The sequence below is a fragment of the Sus scrofa genome, chromosome 11 (genome assembly GCF_000003025.6).
Source record: "Sus scrofa isolate TJ Tabasco breed Duroc chromosome 11, Sscrofa11.1, whole genome shotgun sequence".
Classification (NCBI taxonomy): Eukaryota; Metazoa; Chordata; class Mammalia; order Artiodactyla; family Suidae; genus Sus; species Sus scrofa.
Window position 1 is genome coordinate 13,727,570 of NC_010453.5, and position 17,753 is coordinate 13,745,322.

Below are 17,753 nucleotides of genomic sequence, written 5' to 3' on the forward strand. Positions count from 1 at the left end.
GGATGGGGCCATAGTATAAAATTATAAGTTTACAGGCAATAAATAGAAGAAAGAGAGTGGTTATATTGAAGGCCTAATACTATTTCTAGTATTTTAGGATTCCATATATATTTCATAAAAATATTAGCATGATTTTTAATTTATTAATGAAAAGATTGTGTATTAATAGTACAATGATTTTACATTAATGGATTGTTTAAATGCATATTTTTATTCTACCAGTCATAAAATGTTGCCTGAAATGAACTTATTATTGTTAATCCTCACAAAATTCCCCAAGATTTGGTTTTATAATCATCATTATACAGTTAGAAAATTAAAACTGCAAAAGATTATGTAACTTGCCCAAGAGTACATATTGCTAATTTTAGAATTAGCATAAGAGTCCAGGTCTCTGTAAAGGGCATTGGTTTTAAAAAGAAACTGTTATTTCTTGAAAGACACTCAAATTTAAAAAGCAATGATAGGGAGTTCCCACTGTGTCTCAGCAGGTTAAGAGTCCATCTAGTATCCATGAGGATGTGGGTTCAATCCCTGGCTTCACTCAGTGGGTTAAAGGATCCAGTTTTTCCTCAAGCTGCAGTGTAGGTCAAAGACAGTGTTCAGATCCCACATTGCTGTGGCTGTGGTGTAGGCCAGCAGCAGCAGCTCTGATTAGACCCCTAGCCCAGGAACTTCCACATGCTGCAGGGGTGACCCTAAAAAGAAAAAAGAAAAAAGAAAAAGAGAAAAAGATAATAATAGATGGGAAATTCCCCTAAGGTGCTGCAGGTTAAGGATCCTGCATTGCGACAGCTATGGCACAGCCGCTACTGTGACAAGGGTTTGATCATTGGCCCGGGAGCTTCCACTTGCCTCAGGTACAGCCAAAAAACAATAATGGTAGAAAGTGAAAAGCTTAGGTATGATTAGATGATCAGAGCACTGGAATAGTCCTGTCTTAATTTCATCTCACTCTTGTTAACAAATTACCACAACTCAGTGTCTTAAAATAACGTCGATTCATTCTCTTAGGGTTCTGGAAGTCAGGAGTCCAAAATGATTTGATGGAGGTAAAAATCAAGGTGATGGTAGGGCTGTGTTCCTTCTGCAGGTTTAGATTTCAATCCATTTCCTCCCCTCTTGCAGTTTCTAAAGGCTTCTCGTATTCCTTGGTTCATGGCCCCCTTCCATTTTCAAACACAGCAAGAGTCGGTCAAGTCTTTCTCACACTACATCATTCTGACACTCCTGCCTCCCTCTTCCACATTTAAAGAACTCCTGTGATTACAGGATGCCCCTCCAGGTAATCCGGGAAGATCTTATCTCGAGATCCCTAACTAGATCACATCAGGAAAGGCTTTCTTTGAAGAAAATGATATATAGAGCTTGACCTTGAATGTTGGAGTTTCCCCCGGTCAGAATATTATAATCTGAGGAAATACTATACAACAAGATATGATGAGTGACCCATGTAGGGAGCCAGGACTTCAGTATTCCTCACTGACTGGTTTTGTGATTTCAGTCAAGTCACATTTGATAGGGCCATGCATTTTTATTTTCCACCTATTCGTTCTGAAGCAAAATTAAAAATTATTTTGTATCTTTGTTTCTCTTCCCTCCTCCATAATCACTTATTTTATGGCATTTTTATTCCATCTTCCATAACTCTCCATTAATTAAATTCTTATAAAAAATATATTCCTTTCAATTACTTCAGTTTGTCAAAACAAAGAAAAAGGAAAGATACGGAGTCTCATTAAGCATTGTTTGTATTTCTTAGTATTTCTAGTATTATTTTTCATCTTCTGAGATTTATTGTGCTGTTCTCTTTATGTCATACCATTCCTTCATGGGAAATAATTCCCATGCCAGAGTTTTCTTCATGAAAGCAAAGAGATATCATGATCCAAATTCAAAATCAGCTCCTAGACTTTCCACAAGGCCTGCATTTCTATTGTTAGCATCAGTCCTTTGGATTAAAAATATATGTCATCTTATATAAGCTATTAAAGGCAATACTTGGCTCTGAAGCAAGTATTTTGCTTGGGTATCATCATAACACATTAGCAAAGGGCAGCAAGCAGGTCCTGAGTAGATGAGTTGAAGAACTTAGCATCTTATGGTTAATGAATCCAACTAGGACCCACAAGGCTGCCGGTTCGATCCTTGGCTTCCCTCAGTGGGTTAAGGATCCAGCGTTGCCCTGAGCTGTGGTGTATAGGTTGCAGACATGGCTCAGTTCCCGCGTTGCTATGGCTCTGGTGTAGGCCGGCAGCTGTAGCTCCAATTCGACCCCTAGCCTGGGAACCTCCATATGCCGCAGGTGTGGCCGTAGAAAAGACAAAAAGACCAAAAAATAAAGAACATTTGCGTCTTAGATAAAGATGAGGCAGAGCAGGGAAGGACCGGGCACAGGATACTGCTGTATCTCCAGAATGCCTCGCCCACAGACTTCTTTCTTGTTCTCTAGAGAAGACTCTAGTTGGGGCTTGATACTTCCCTCCCTTTTACTTACATCAAAATACTGTATCACTTCTACCACTTACTTGATAGATCCCTCCATCCAAAACGACTCCTTCAATCTACCCTACATATGTAGGTCATCAGCTTGCTCTGAAGCTTCTGTAAAATAAAAAAAATAGAATTAAAAGGCTTCCAACAGCATGGCCCGCATTTATCTTTTTAACGTTATTGCACTTTCAACCAATTCGTCACTTTTGCCAAACATGTAAACTCAGTGCTTCTTGAATAAACACACATCAATACCCATTTCCACCCCTACCCTTCAAAATCATTGTCTTACAAGTAAACTGGGATTCTTCCTCCTTCTTCCTAAAGCCTGTCTTGCTAGCTCTTCCAGGAGACCTTATCCTGTTTCCTCAGTTTTCATGGATCAATACTTCCCTGAAAATCGATGGCACTTATAACACATCTCTTCATTTGTTGCAGAGCTAAGCACAGGTTTGCATTTTAAAATGTAGATGGCTCTTATTGCAAATATCGCCTCTTCTCACCTATGTTCTAAATCTCTCAGGACTACGGACCACATCTTTCCCCTCTTGGCATTCTCAATCCACAGCATAGAGCCATACTCATGAATGGTTTTCAGGAGAAGTTTATAGATAATCATGGTGACTACTTTGTGTTTTGGTTCAAAGGATCTACATTATGTGTAGATAAAATGCCTCCTAGCCTTTGATTCTTTTTATGTAGCAGAGATAGAGATAGGGATATTGAATTGCTTAGAAGCCATTAGATTAAGGGGGTCACCGAGGTAAAAGTCGTAACTTAAAATGCAGGTCAAGGCTCTGAACTGCATCTATTATCAAGTGTCAAAACAAGGATATAACAAATAATAACTCAGAGTCTTCCAAATATTGTCATTTTTTTTGCTAAGAAAAAATTTTTAATTCATGAGGTTTTAGGCAACTTCTAGATCACATTCTTGGGGATAGAGCCAACCAATTTCCACTTTGCGTCAAAATTCAAAACTCTGATATATGTGCTCTCTGTTGATTTTATTTCACCAAAAACGATCATGCCCTTCAGGATATATGAACTGTAACAGAACCTGAAGAGGTTCTGTTTTTATGGATACACAGAAGTGATTCTTAACCTCAGCTGAGAACAGCTATCAAGTCACTTTTCAAGAACTGGCTCAAGGGGTTATTGCTGTGGTACAGTGTTTGAAGAAGCTGACGGCAGTGGCTTGGGTCAGTGCTGAGGTGAGGATTCAATCCCCAGCTGGGCATAAGGTTAAAGGATCCGGTGTTGCCACAACTGTGGTGTAGGTCGTATCTGTGGCTTGGATTGAGTCCCTGGCCCAGGAACTTCCATGTGCCATAGGTGTAGCCATTAAAAAATAATAATAATAATAATTGCTCAAATATTTGTTCTCTGGGAAATCATCTCCAAATCATTTCAGAAGTAATTGTTCTTCCACTGTACTCCCAAAACACCACCTATCTTTCATTATTATACTTCTTACCTTTTTACTCTGTAGTTTGTTTGCATTTCCACAGTTTTCACTAGCCCAACAATTTCTTAAGAATATTCTCCTCTTTTGTTTTCTATGTTCTTTGTTTTATTTTAAATGCTGGGAAACATACACACTAAAAGTATTCCATAAATGCTTATTAAATGTGTATTTTTGACTTTTTTATTACTCAAATGAATTTATCACATCTGTAGTTGTATAATGATCACAACAATCTGATTTCACAGGATTTCTATCCCACAGCCCAGGCACATCCCCCCACCCCCCCAAACTGTCTCCTCCAGAGACCATAAGTTTTTCAATGTATGTGAGTCAGCATCTGTTCTGCAAAGAAGTTCAGTCTGACCTTTTTTCAGATTCCACATGTCAGTGAAAGCATTGGATGTTGGTGTCTCATTGTACGGCTGACTTCACTCAGCAAGATAATTTCTAGGTCCATCCATGTTGCTAAAAATGCCAGTATTTCATTCCTTTTAATGGCTGAGTAATATTCCATTGTGTATATGTACCACCTCTTCTAGATCCACTCCTCTGTCCATGGACATTTAGGTTGTTTCCATGTCTTGGCTATTGTAAATAGTGCTGCAATGAACATTGGAGTACATGTGTCTTTGCGAGTCATGGTTTTCTCTGGATAGATGCCCAGGAGTGGCATTGCTGGGTCAAATGGTAGTTCTATGTTTAGTTTTCTGAGGCATCTCCATACTGTTTTCCACAGTGGTTGCACCAATTTACAATCCCACCAACAGTGTCCTAGGGTTCCTTTTTCTCCACACCCTCTCCAGCACTTACTGTTTGTAGACTTTTGGATGATGGCCATTCTGGCTGGTGTAAGGTGGTACCTCATCATGGTTTTGATTTGCATTTCTCTCATGATGAGTGATGTTGAACATCTTTTCATGTGTTTCTCGGCCATCTGTATGTCTTCTTTGGAGAACTGTCTGTTTAGATCTTCTGCCCATTTTTTGATGGGGTTGTTTTTTTTTTTTTTGGTATGGAGCTACAGAAGGTGTTTGTGCATTTTGGAGATTAATCCCTTGTCTGTTGATTCACTTGCAAAGATTTTCTCCCATTCTGTGGGTTGTCTTTTCGTTTTGTTTAGAGTTTCCTTTGCTGTGCAGGAACTTTTCAGTTTGATTAGGTCCCATTTGTTTATTTTTCTTTTTATTGCCAATACTCTGATAGATGGATCTGAGAAGATGTTGCTATCGTTTATGTCAGAGAGTTTTGGCCTATGTTTTTCTCTAAGAGTTTTATAGTGTCTGGTCTTATATCTAGGTCTTTAATCCATTTGGAGTTTATTTTTGTGTATGGTGTTAGGGAGTGTTCTAATTTCATTCTTTTCCATGAGGCTGTCCAGTTTCCCCAGCACTACTTATTGAACAAGTTGTCCTTTCTCCATTGTCTATTCTTGCCTCCTTTGTCATAGATAAGTTGGCTGTAGGTGCCTGAGTTGAATTCTGGGCTTTCTATCCTGTTCCACTGATCTATATTTCTGTCTTTGTGCCAGTACCATGCGGTTTTGATGATTATTGCTTTGTAGGATAGTCTGAAGTCCAGGAGCCTGATTCCTCCATTTCCATTTTTCTTTTTCAGGATGTCTTTGGCTATTCTGGGTTTTTGTGCTTCCAAACAAACTTTAAAATATTTTGTTTGAGTTCTGTGAAAAATGTCCTTGGTAATTTGATAGAGATTGCCTTGAATCTGTAGATTGCCTTAGGTAGTATAGTCATTTTGATAATATTAACTCTTCCAATCCACAAGCATGGTATATCTTCCCATCTATTTGTGTCATCTTTGATTTCTTTATTAAATATGTATTTTAAGAACGTATGGATGTTTGAAATTTCTACCACCTGATTCTGGGGATTTATTCTCTCAGAGGCATCTGTCCAGCTTTAAGCAAACAAATGAAGTGATCAGGAAACACAGTGAGACAGAAGCAAGTTCCTTAAAAATGGAATTATACTTTATTTGACTTTCTAACTCTCATCACAGCCAAAAGAATTCTTGGCATATTATACATGCTCAATGAAAATTTGCTATATGAATTTTATTTATTTATTTTTTGGCTTTTTTTCTTTTTTAGGGCTGCACTTGGGGCATATGGAGGTTCCAGGATAGGGGTCCAATCAGAGCTGCAGCTGCTGGCCTACACCACAGCCACAGGGACGTGGGATCTGAGCCACATCTGTGACCTACACCACAGCTCACAGCAATGCTGGATCCTTAACCCACTGAGTGAGGCCAGGGATAGAACCCACATCCTCATGGTTCATTAACTGCTGAGCCATGATGGGAACTCTTTTAAATGAGTTGTAAATCCTACTCTGACCATGATAATTTCAGAAGTGAAGAAGAATTAGCATCAAACATAAGGTACCTCTTGTCAGTGAATACACGCTGAAAAAAATAGAGATGATGTTTTCTATCATTTAGTGCAGCTGTCTTGAATTTTTGGTACTCTGGTCCTGTCCCAGTTGTCAAAGGTATTAGAATGAACAATCCATAAATCTTTGGAGAATCCACTTTACTCCTGAATCTTTTTTTCTGGTAATAACACAACAGGTCATATGTAAATCCATGACCTCTATGAAAGGATGGAAACTTCCATGTCATAGTACAATAGAATGACCATATTACGAAATGTGTGGAATACAGATTTCAATGAAACTGTGATGTTTAAGGTATCATCCTATTTGTAACATCCATGTGTTGATGAATGTAGACAGTAATAACTAATAACATCTTAACGGTAACATCAACATCTATCTCCATTACAGAGAAACTTCTTCCAATTTACTAATAGCCTACCTGTGGTATCACTTTACTCTCCAATAACAAAACCGACAATCTATGGAACAGAATCATGAATAATTGTAAAGCTTCTGGTACTTAACTGTACCAGATGGCTTAACTATAGAGAGATTCAAATGAATGGTATTATATTTCTCAGACATCTGGAAAACTTCTAACAACATATGGAACTCAAGACTAGAACTCCCAGTATTTTTTTTTAATGGCACAGTCATTAACATTTGCAAAAGTAAAATTCTGATATGGCAGCATTTTACCATAGCCGCTGTTGTTCAGACTTTCTACAGCTTTCCTAATATCCACTTATGCAAAACATTTACATACACAAAGTGATTAACAGCCCTTAGACGGTCTGAATTTTTGTGGCACAGGAAGAACTGTGAGAATTGAAAAGGAAAGACAAGCAAAAACGGGAAAAGTATAATTTAACCTTATTATGAAAATGCAATGTTCCTTAATGGCTGAGTGGTTTGCTGGGTTTTTTTTAATTTTATTTTAAACCAGACAGTGTTTTCTCCTCAAATTCTAAATAACTGACAACTTAACTCATATTTGGTTTGTTAATTCCAAATTTAGTGCTTATGAAAGTGGTTTGGAATGCATTCAGACATGATACTGCCTTCCTCTGGTGCTATGCAGTTTATCTGGATTTTTTGGAGCCCAGAATTCACTTTATTGATGAACAGTGGAAGGATCAGGTCTCTAATATTCTTATGGCTTATGAAATGGCTTGTTATAAACAAAATTCGGAGTTCCCGTCATGGCACATCCAACTAGGAATGATGAGGAAACGAATCTGACTAGGAACCATAAGGTTGCGGGTTCAATCCCTGGCCTTGCTCAGTGGGTTAAGGATCGGTGTTGCCGTGAGCTGTGGTGTAGTTCGCAGATGAGGCCCAGATCTGGTATTGCTGTGGCTGTGGGTAGGCCGGCAGCTATAGCTCCAATGAGACTCCTAGCCTGGGAACCTCCATGTGCCACCAGTGCGGCCCTAAAAAAACAACAAAAGACAAAAAAAAAAAATTATTTTAGGTTATATAAGACTCTTTCCATTAACTCTTGTGAGAATTCTGTTGCTTTAATTTCAACCAATCTGAAAACCTCAAACTCAAATCTCTTTCTTCTCAGCTAAGTCGGACAGCTGATTGATTGCTGCTTGGTGTTTCTTCTTTCAATGAGCAAAGCAGAAATTTCCCTAAGGCAAAAAGCTTAGACAAGGAAATGACATGGTACCCTGCCCTTCGTGCAAGAACTCTACTCAATCAGATCCTACTTGTGTTTCTTGCTCTCCATTATCCTCAAACTGCTGTTTTTAGACATTTATTTTATCCAGCTTTGACAGTTGTTGCCAGTGGTAAGGATAGGACAATTCGAATTTCTCTCTCGTTACCAAAATCAGAATATCTTTCTTGCTTAAATTTTGATTTGCTACTGAAATATACTTAATTGTTATAGATTAAGTGCTTGACAAGTTTCTTAGAAAGTAAGAGTCAGTGTACCATCAATGTTCAGATCTGATCACAAATGCCCATTTTCTTGTATTATGTCTTTCCTAACAAGCTGTATCTTGACTATGAATAGGGACTAAATTTTTGCTCAGTCATACGTGTTCTTGCCATAATGCAGGCGTCAATCTGAATACTACATCATTAGAAATAAATGATATATCAGAGAAAAAGAAATTGATAATATCAAGATGGAGAGTGCAGGCCTAGACTATTGATGGATCAAGATGCCAACAGACATAGAATAGAATAGGACGAGGAAAACTAAAACAAGAAGAAAGTTACCCTTTCCGAAGAGGAGTGAATCTTCTTCCTCAAGGATAGAAATAAAGGAAGAGGAAGAACATTAAAGATGGAGAGTCAGTTAAAGGCAAATTGAGGAAGTTCTTATTAGCAGTCTGCAGAGTCATGTACTGAGAGAAAAAAGGTTCATGGGTGGAACTAAGGATGCAAGAACAGTGGAAGAGTTTTGGAATAACTGCAATAAGAGAAAGGATGAATAATAAGACTAGATCTTAAAGATTGCTGAAGTTCATTAGAAATCCTATAAAATTGGATTGAGATGATCATTGTACAACTATAAGTGTAATAAATTCATTGAGTAATAAAAAATAAATTAATCAATCAAAAAAAGAGTTTACCTTAGGTTTGATGGTATGGGATGAATTTCATGGGCACGGTATTCCTCTGACTTTAGGAATGGGTTTAGATCTAAGGAAGCACAAGCAGACAAAGCAGATGACAGAGAATGCAAGTGTAGTACATTATCACATCAGGGAATACTGAGATTTTAGTGAATGTCAAACTGAACTATAACCAATGCCCACTAATGCTGATTATATCATATGCTACTTGAAATCAAACAAAATTTTTAAAAATGCCAACTGTCAGAAAACATGATAAAGCCACCCTAAGAAGTAAGAAGACTTCAAGAGGAGAAACAAGGAGTTGGAAAGTGAAAAATCTGAACATCACATAGAACTACTATATGACCCTGCAATCCCACTCTTGGGCATATATATCTGGACAAAACTTTCCTTAAAAAAGACACATGCACCCACATATTCATTGCAGCACTACTCACAATAGCCAAGACATAGCAACAACCCAAATGTCCATCAACAGATGATTGGATTAGGAAGATGTGGTATATATACACAATGGAATATTACTCAACCATAAAAAAGAACAAAACAATGCCATTTGCAGCAACAGGGATGGAACTAGAGACTCATACTGAGTAAAGTAAGTCAGAATGCTAAAGACAAATACCATATGCTGTCACATATCTGGAATCTAATATATGGCACAAATGAACCTTTCCACCGAAAAGAAAATCAGGGACTTGGAGAATAGACTTGTGGTTGCCAAGGGGAAGGGGGAGGGAGTGGGATGGTTTGGGAGCTTGGGGTTAATAGATGCAAACTATTGCCTTTGGAATGGATTAGCAATGAGATCCTGCTGTGTAGCACTGGGAACTATGTCTAGACACTTATGATGGAGCATGATGATGTGAGAGAAAAGAATGTATTATGTATGTGTAACTGGATCACCATACTGTACAGTAGGAGAAAAATTGTATTGGGGAAATAACGATTGAAAAATGAAAAAAAATCTATAAAGTCAGACTTTTGCTTTTGTTTTTAATAAACAAATGAAACAAAATTTCCTTCCATAAGCAATATTTTGAAAGCAAGTTTTGATGACCCATCATAAATACTAGCCTATATTTAGAAAAATGTGAAATCATTGTTTTAAATAAGTAAAATGGCATTAATTGTGACAATACTCCAAGTATAAACTTGAGCATCACAGGTTTAAATATTCTGCCATTCATCTGATGACTTTTATTGAATTTTATCAAAAGTCCTATATATTTCAAATACAATGTCTATTTCAGAGATTTGATACAATGTGTTATTTTTTTATCCATAATTCTAGTTTCTATTCTTCAGTTACAAATGTTTTATAAATGTAAATTACCCAAAGAATGCATTTTTCTTAATTTAGAATGAAGCACTTATCCACTTTACAAAAGAATAGACATACAGTTTTCTTAACTAGAATAGTCACAATTCAAATGTCACCTTCTGGATATCAGTTTAGTTCCAGTGAACCCATAAATTGCTGATTTTCAGTTCATCAACTTTAGTCTCATTTTTTCAATTTTCTTTCTCTGGTAATCATTCTCAGATTATTTAATGGGGTCCACAAGAACAATATTAACACACACAGAAGCACGAAAAATTTGCTTTCTGTCATGCATCCTAGTGAAATCATTTAATGGGTACTTTATTACAAGTTACGGATATGATTAACCAACTATACCTTAAGTTGGTTTCAGTGGGATGATTACACAGACCTACATAAGAATATCACCTATTGTACATTCATGATTTAGATTTCTAAGAGATTTCTAGAGAAAATACCACTTGTAAGGGGATGGACTGGAGGGTTGGGACTGGCATAGGCATACTGTGGCATATGGAATAACTGGCCAATGGGGACCTGCTGTATAGCACAGAGAACTCTACCCAATGTTCTGTGATGACCTGTATGAGAAACAAATCTGAAAGAGAATGTGTGTACTGATATAAATGAATCACTTTGCTGTACAGTAGAAATTATTGCAACATAGTAAATCAACTATACTTCAATAAAAGTTTAAAAAGTGAAAAAATCCTTTGTAGAATCTACAAATAATTAAATTGAATAATTCAAAATGAGAAAAATATGAAATAGTTATATTTTAAAGCCAAATCTGATATATGCAAATGTTTTCAGCAGCTTTATTTATACTCAGCAGAACTGGAAACAACCCAAAGGTTTTCAACTAGTCAAAAATTGTCAACAAATAAACACACTGTGGTATAACTACATCACGGAATAGTATTCATCAATAAAAAGGATCAAACTAGTGATATAGTATGGATGAATCTACAGTACAATATATGCAGTTAGAGATGCAAAACTCAAAAGGCTATATGCTATGTGATTCCATTTATATTCTAGAAAAGGAAAGACATAGGGACAGAAATATATCAATGGTTACTAAAGACTAAGGGGTAAGGGAGCATATTTGATGATAAAGGCACACAGAGCTTCTGAGAGATGGTAAAACTCCTCTGTACCTGGATAATGTGTATGTTTGTCAAAGTTCATAAAACTTACAATACTAATGAGGGTGAATTTTACTTTGTGTGAATTATACTCCTATAAACCTGACTGAGAAAGAAAAAACCTTTATTTTAAAATCATGCACTTCTTTGTATGATGCTCTAAAAAGGGGACAACATCACATCTGTAGCTTTCTTATCAAAAGTGTCACCTCAATATAATCATGAGGAAACATGACAAATTAAGAGGCACGCTACAAAAGAGCTGGCCAGTACTCTTTAAAATATCAAGATCTTGAAAGTCAGAGAAACTCTCAAGAATTGTCACAGACTTGAGGAGATTGGGAGATTTGACAACTAAATGAACTTTCAAGTGTTGTATGTTGGACAAGAAAGTGTATTAGCAGACAATTTGCAAAATTTAAATAAAGTTTATAGAGTAATGATATGGTAATATTTTTAATTCCCTGGTTTAGATCATTTTACTGTGGTCATGTAAGATGTTACCATCAGAGAAATCTAAGTGAAGGATAGTGTAAGATGTTACCATCAGAGAAATCTAATCTCATGCCATGTTCAGCTATCTGTAAGTATAAAATTATTTTAAATGAAAAACTTAAAAAATGTAAATGGCCTAGAATTTCGCTTTCTTGGTAGAAAATATATGATAGTGGTAGACTTCCCATTGGTAACAGCAAACTTGTATAAAACCTGTATACATTTTAAAATAATATTTCAAAGCCACTATAGAACTACAAAATCAAAAAACACTAGATGACCTCAAATACCAAACAGGGAAAATATTTCCTTATAAGAGCTGGTAACTGCTGGTCCTTTTATTTCCTGAGAACATTTGCAATTCCTGAATGTGAGCTGCACGAGCAAACTTTTTATAGATAGAGAAATGCTCTAAAAAGAAGACAAACCAATGGAGATTTCAATGGCCATTTGAGCTGAAATCTAGTGGATGCTCAAATATATTGTCTGTTTTACCAACTAGGGTCTTTGCTGAGTCTGAGGTATCACAGGAGACCAAGAATGTGAGCCTAAAAGGTAAGATCAAATCTCCCAGTCTTGAAGCATGACCTTTCAACAGTATTCTAGGTATCTGTGCTGGAAGTGTCCTCTAAGTATTTCCAGAGATTCAATACTTTGTGTTTATATGTCATGGATCTCTCTAACAGCATGAGATATTGCAGGTACTATGGCCAAAAAAGTAAGTCCTCTGGAAACAGTCTGAACATGTAACTGAATCAACATCACACCAGAGGGACTTGCAACAAAAGCATCAGAGTTCTTTCCCTCAATATATTTGCAACATTTTGAATTCACAGGTGTCAGGGGCTTAAAAGCTAACTTAAACTATCCAAAGGTCATAACTTTCATGGTAGAAGAGGCAGAAACTGTTTCTTCTATATATGGGTTCAAAATTTCAGTGAATTGAAGGAACGCAACAACAAAGTTCTTTAGATCAAACCACTTAATACCAAGATGAAGAGAAAACCTTACCTACAATACAGAAAAAAAGATACTTTACCTTTAAAGAGGCAACAATCAAGTTGCTTTTCAAGTGTACAAATTTTCAAGTGTACTAGGCATAGACCAAAACAGACCACAAGTTTGGACAATATAAAACAAGGCTCAATAAATTTCAAACAATTTAAATTTCTGACTATGGTGGAATTAATCTAGAAAAATAGAAATGCAACTAGAAAATTCCTAAGTGTTTGTAAGTTAGGTAATACATTTCTAAATAATTTATGGGCCAGGAGTTCCCGTCGTGGCGCAGTGGTTAACGAATCCGACTAGGAACCATGAGGTTGCAGGTTCGGTCCCTGCCCTTGCTCAGTGGGTTAACCATCCAGCGTTGCCGTGAGCTGTGGTGTAGGTTGCAGACGCGGCTCGGATCCCGCGTTGCTGTGGCTCTGGCGTAGGCCAGTGGCTACAGCTCCAATTCGACCCCTAGCCTGGGAACCCCCATATGCCACGGGAGCGGCCCAAGAAATGTCAAAAAGACACACACACAAAAAAAATTTACATGTACATGTTCATACATGGAAAGTAAGATTTTTAAGAAGATTAAATAAAATATTGCAAAGTCCAAGACTGGTCAAGGAGACATACTCATTTTCCACAAAAATCCTAGTATTATGTCAATTATTAACCTTGACGGTGGTTTTTGCAGCATTCTAATCATTCCCTAAAGTGATATATTTCACAGTTAAAAGCAATGTTAAGAAAGTGAATAGCCTTCTACAAAAATAGTTGTTCTTTATACATTTTCAAAGTAAAAAAAATTACATCTTAGTTGCATAAGAAAGAAATTTTTGAATGCCTTTTAAAGCTGCTCCAGTGTGAATCAGAGAACAGGTATCAATCTTTATTCCAATGTTCTGATATCATTATAAAAGGTCATTTTGCTACGAAAATTATTTACTTGGAGAAGGACTGTATTGAAGTTTTGACCAGAAGAAAATACTGATTTTTCCATGTTAAATAGATCTTAACAGAGCTGTCATTTCTAGGCAATTAGATAGGACTCAGCAAGCTCCCTCATTCAAACTGTAAGAAATTATTTCCTGGTGAATAGAGTCTGGGGCAAGGGATAATAATAGACAGATTCAATAGATAAGAAAAGTCCTGATTATGAAGATCAAGAACCTCTTCTCAGGTCAGGAACTAACACTTTATCCGGCATGTGCTATGAAGTCACTGAATCCTTTTAAACAGAGAACTGCCATGGTTGGATGTGCATTTTAGGTAAATTAATCTGGTGGCAATGTGGAAGCCTAAATATGAAATGCTAAACAGCAACAGATTTTCTCATTCTAAAAGTGGCTGTAAAAACTAGAGTGATAATTTCTCCTTACATTTTTTGAATCCGTGTAGTTTAACTTTCAAAGACTTACTAGTGCCAACAGAATAACATTCAAAAAAAAGATCCTTGCCATCTCTAAGTCCTCCATTCTCTTCCAGGATCATTTGCTGTATAGTTTCTCAAGCCAGACTCTAAGGACCTCAAGACTTTTTCTTGTGTAGGCAAAGTCCATTTTCTTGTCCACTGAAATCCTACTCATCTACTCTTCCCTCCACTGGGTCTTTCCTCATCCTCTGTGTCAATCCCTTCTTCCCTTTTGGTCCCTCAGAACTGTTTCAGCCTCTGGTGCCCTTACTTTATCTGACATTGTATTATGCTTACTTGCCTATGAACTCTTCTCTCCTACAAAATTTCTGCCTTACTATTTGCATCCCTGCCACCATTCCTCAGTACTTTATACAGTAAGACTTTAATGAATAATCCTCTATTTATTTGGTTTTGAAATGAGGGTTTTATCTCAAGGGAATGTTTCAAAAGGCAACTAAAATGGATTTTACATTTACACATGTATACATATACATGTATAATATGTAAAATACATATGTATATGTATAAAATACATACAGCAAGCACTTATCAGACATTCATCTAGACTACACATGCTCAAGGAGGGCAATGATGCACCTAAGGAAGAAAATTTGGTCCTTGGGAAGGGGAAAGCTTAGATGGTATGTGATTTGTAAACCTCCAAATGGCCATAACAACATTGCAGCATTAAAATTTCATAGAGTGTAGATGATTAAGAAAAAAATACCTTTAAAGACTGCATAGAACACCAATTTTTTTTAAGTCGAGAAACATTATCCTAAACACATAGTAGAGGACAAATAAAATATCTACTCCAGCATGGATTATGCTATAGAGAGAAAAGACAGACGAATCCGTGACTTTACAAGCAATATAGGAGATAGTAGAAAATAGCCTGATAAAATAGTGTAAAGAAATAGGGGTTTGTGATAGATTAACAGAGGAGGTGCTTTTAATTTAAAGGTTATGACTGGTTTCTCTATGATATGAACTTTCAAATGAGTGGATATCTAGGTATCTAAATGATAAGTAAGAGCCAAACATTCTAAAATGTAGGGGAAGGCAAATCAAGGCAGAGAGAACAGTTAATTAAAAACTGGCTTGTTATAATTGAGGAACAGAAAAGCTGTGTGGCTATAACTTACAATGCAATAGCTGGTATAAGAAATGAGGTCAGAGGAAGTTCGTTTTAAAATGGAGAGATAACAGCTTGTTTTTATAGTCATGAGACTAATCCAATGTTAAAGTGTTTATCTTAAGAGAAAGATGGGAGAATTGCTGGACCAATGTCTTTGGATGCAACAGGGGAATAGAGCTCAATACAAAATGTGAGGACTGATTTTAAATAGAACCATAAATATTGTCACCTCTAGTAAGGAAGACAGAGAGTGTATGTGTAAATGTTTTTTTTGTGTGTGTGTGTGTGTGTGTGTGTGTGTGTCTTTTGTCTTTTTTTGTCTGTTGTTGTTGTTGTTGTTGTTGTTGCTATTTCTTGGGCCGCTCCCGCGGCATATGGAGGTTCCCAGGCTAGGGGTCCAATCGAAGCTGTAGCCACCGGCCTACGCCAGAGCCACAGCAACGCGGGATCCGAGCCGCGTCTGCAACCTACACCACAGCTCACAGCAACGCCGGATCGTTAACCCACTGAGCAAGGGCAGGGACCGAACCCGCAACCTCATGGTTCCTAGTCGGATTCGTTAACCACTGCGCCACGACGGGAACTCCAGTATGTGCAAATGTTAATAGATGGATCTTCTCTTCTGATTTCTTACATCTTCTGGATAAAGTATGATCACCTGCTGAGTGAGGATGAGGAAGAGGTGTTCTAAATGACATGTGATGAGTGGCTGTAAAAACTCCGCTAGGGAAAATGGAGAGTCAGTGGACTAGGATGGCCTATGAAATATGGAATAGGTGTCTAGGACTTAAAGAACCCATTAGAAGTTTATAGTGATAAATTTATACTGAGAATGGTCATTGTGGTTGTGTGGTTTTCTCCAGGCACATTCAGATACATGGATGCAAATGCAAAAGAGGCAGACCTTTGCTTTTAACTAGGGTTGTGGTTTTGACAACCAAGTCTACTGAAGAGAAGGAAGGATAAGGAATCAAGCATTGATGTAACGGAATGACTGTAATGATTGATTATAAGATATAAGTTACACAGGAAGGCAAAGAAGGTATCAAAGAAGTGAGGGTGAGTGAAAAGATAATAAAGTCAATGAGTGGTCACTTTGGATTATGAAGTGGTTGCATTTATTGGTAATGCAAGGTCCACGCAAGAATATTGCTATGAGAGAGCATGGTTGAGACGATGTGAAGGAGGGGATGGCAACTGAAGGGGAGGAATTCTAAGAATTTATTTCTAGCATTTGTGTCTTTAATGCATCCTATACATGTTTATTGAGGTCATTGAGAAGTAAGATGAGTCATGTCGAACAGACTGAATGTGAGCCATAAAATAAGTCACTCTAATATATATCCTGTTAGAGAGGGAAGCATATCACTAGAAAGAGCAAATTTTGACTATTGTTGGGATATTACAAATTCAGATAGAGTGGGGAGTGAGAATATAGGGGCAATGTCAAGTGACAGGAGTGATTGAATGACATAGCCTCTTCAACTGCCTCATCATAGCGTGTATGACGTTGAAGAAAAGGAAAGACCCCTAAGTGCAAAACAAAAAGAACTTGGGTAAAAATCATTGAGTACTCAAACGGACTTTTAAAACATATTTAAACATAAGCAATTATTTTCAGCTATCCTGACTACTCTTCACATTTGATATGCGTTATTCAATGAGATAGTTAAGGAGTCCCCATCGTGGCTACGTGGTTAATGAATCCAACTAGGAACCATGAGGTTGCAGGTTTGATCCCTGGCCTCGCTCAGTGGGTTAAGGATCCCACATTGCTGTGGCTGTGGTGTAGGCCGGCAGCTACAGCTCCAATTAGATCCCTAGCATGGGAACCTCCATATGCTGCGGGTGCAGCCCTAGAAAACACACACACACGGAAAAAATGTGATAGTTAAAATTTATGTTTAAAAATCATATGACGAAGTATTGATTCCAACTGCAGTCAAGTCTAATGTTATTTCTTATAAAACATTTATAAATTTTCTATAAATTTATAACACAGTAAAGGTACATAATAGTTATGGATAAATTGGTTTTAGCTATCATGCATTCATAGGCATATATATGTAATACGTGTGTGTACATATATAAACATGTACATGTTTCATGAAACACATAGGGAAATTTTAAATGATGTTTAACAAAATTATTATAGTTGTTCATCATTTTAATATGAATTTTTCTATTATTCCCCAATTCAGAACAACATTATTTTATACACACACACATGCGCAAGCACTCATACACACTACTGAGGTAATGTCATGCCTTTTATCATGCCATTTGTTTTAAT

General features: G+C 37.0%; 1 protein-coding gene and 1 long non-coding RNA gene across 4 annotated transcripts in view; one reads left to right on the forward strand and one right to left on the reverse strand.

Annotated features, from left to right (window-relative positions):
• Window positions 1-17,753, forward strand: part of UFM1 (ubiquitin fold modifier 1) — a 262,633-nt gene that overhangs the window by 210,756 nt on the left and 34,124 nt on the right. The window lies entirely within an intron of this gene.
• Window positions 2,273-17,753, reverse strand: part of LOC110255748 — a 35,263-nt gene continuing 19,782 nt past the window's right edge. The window contains exon 3 of the long non-coding RNA XR_002336501.1: window positions 2,273-2,604. This is a non-coding gene — a long non-coding RNA (uncharacterized LOC110255748). The remainder of the gene's footprint in view (window positions 2,605-17,753) is intronic.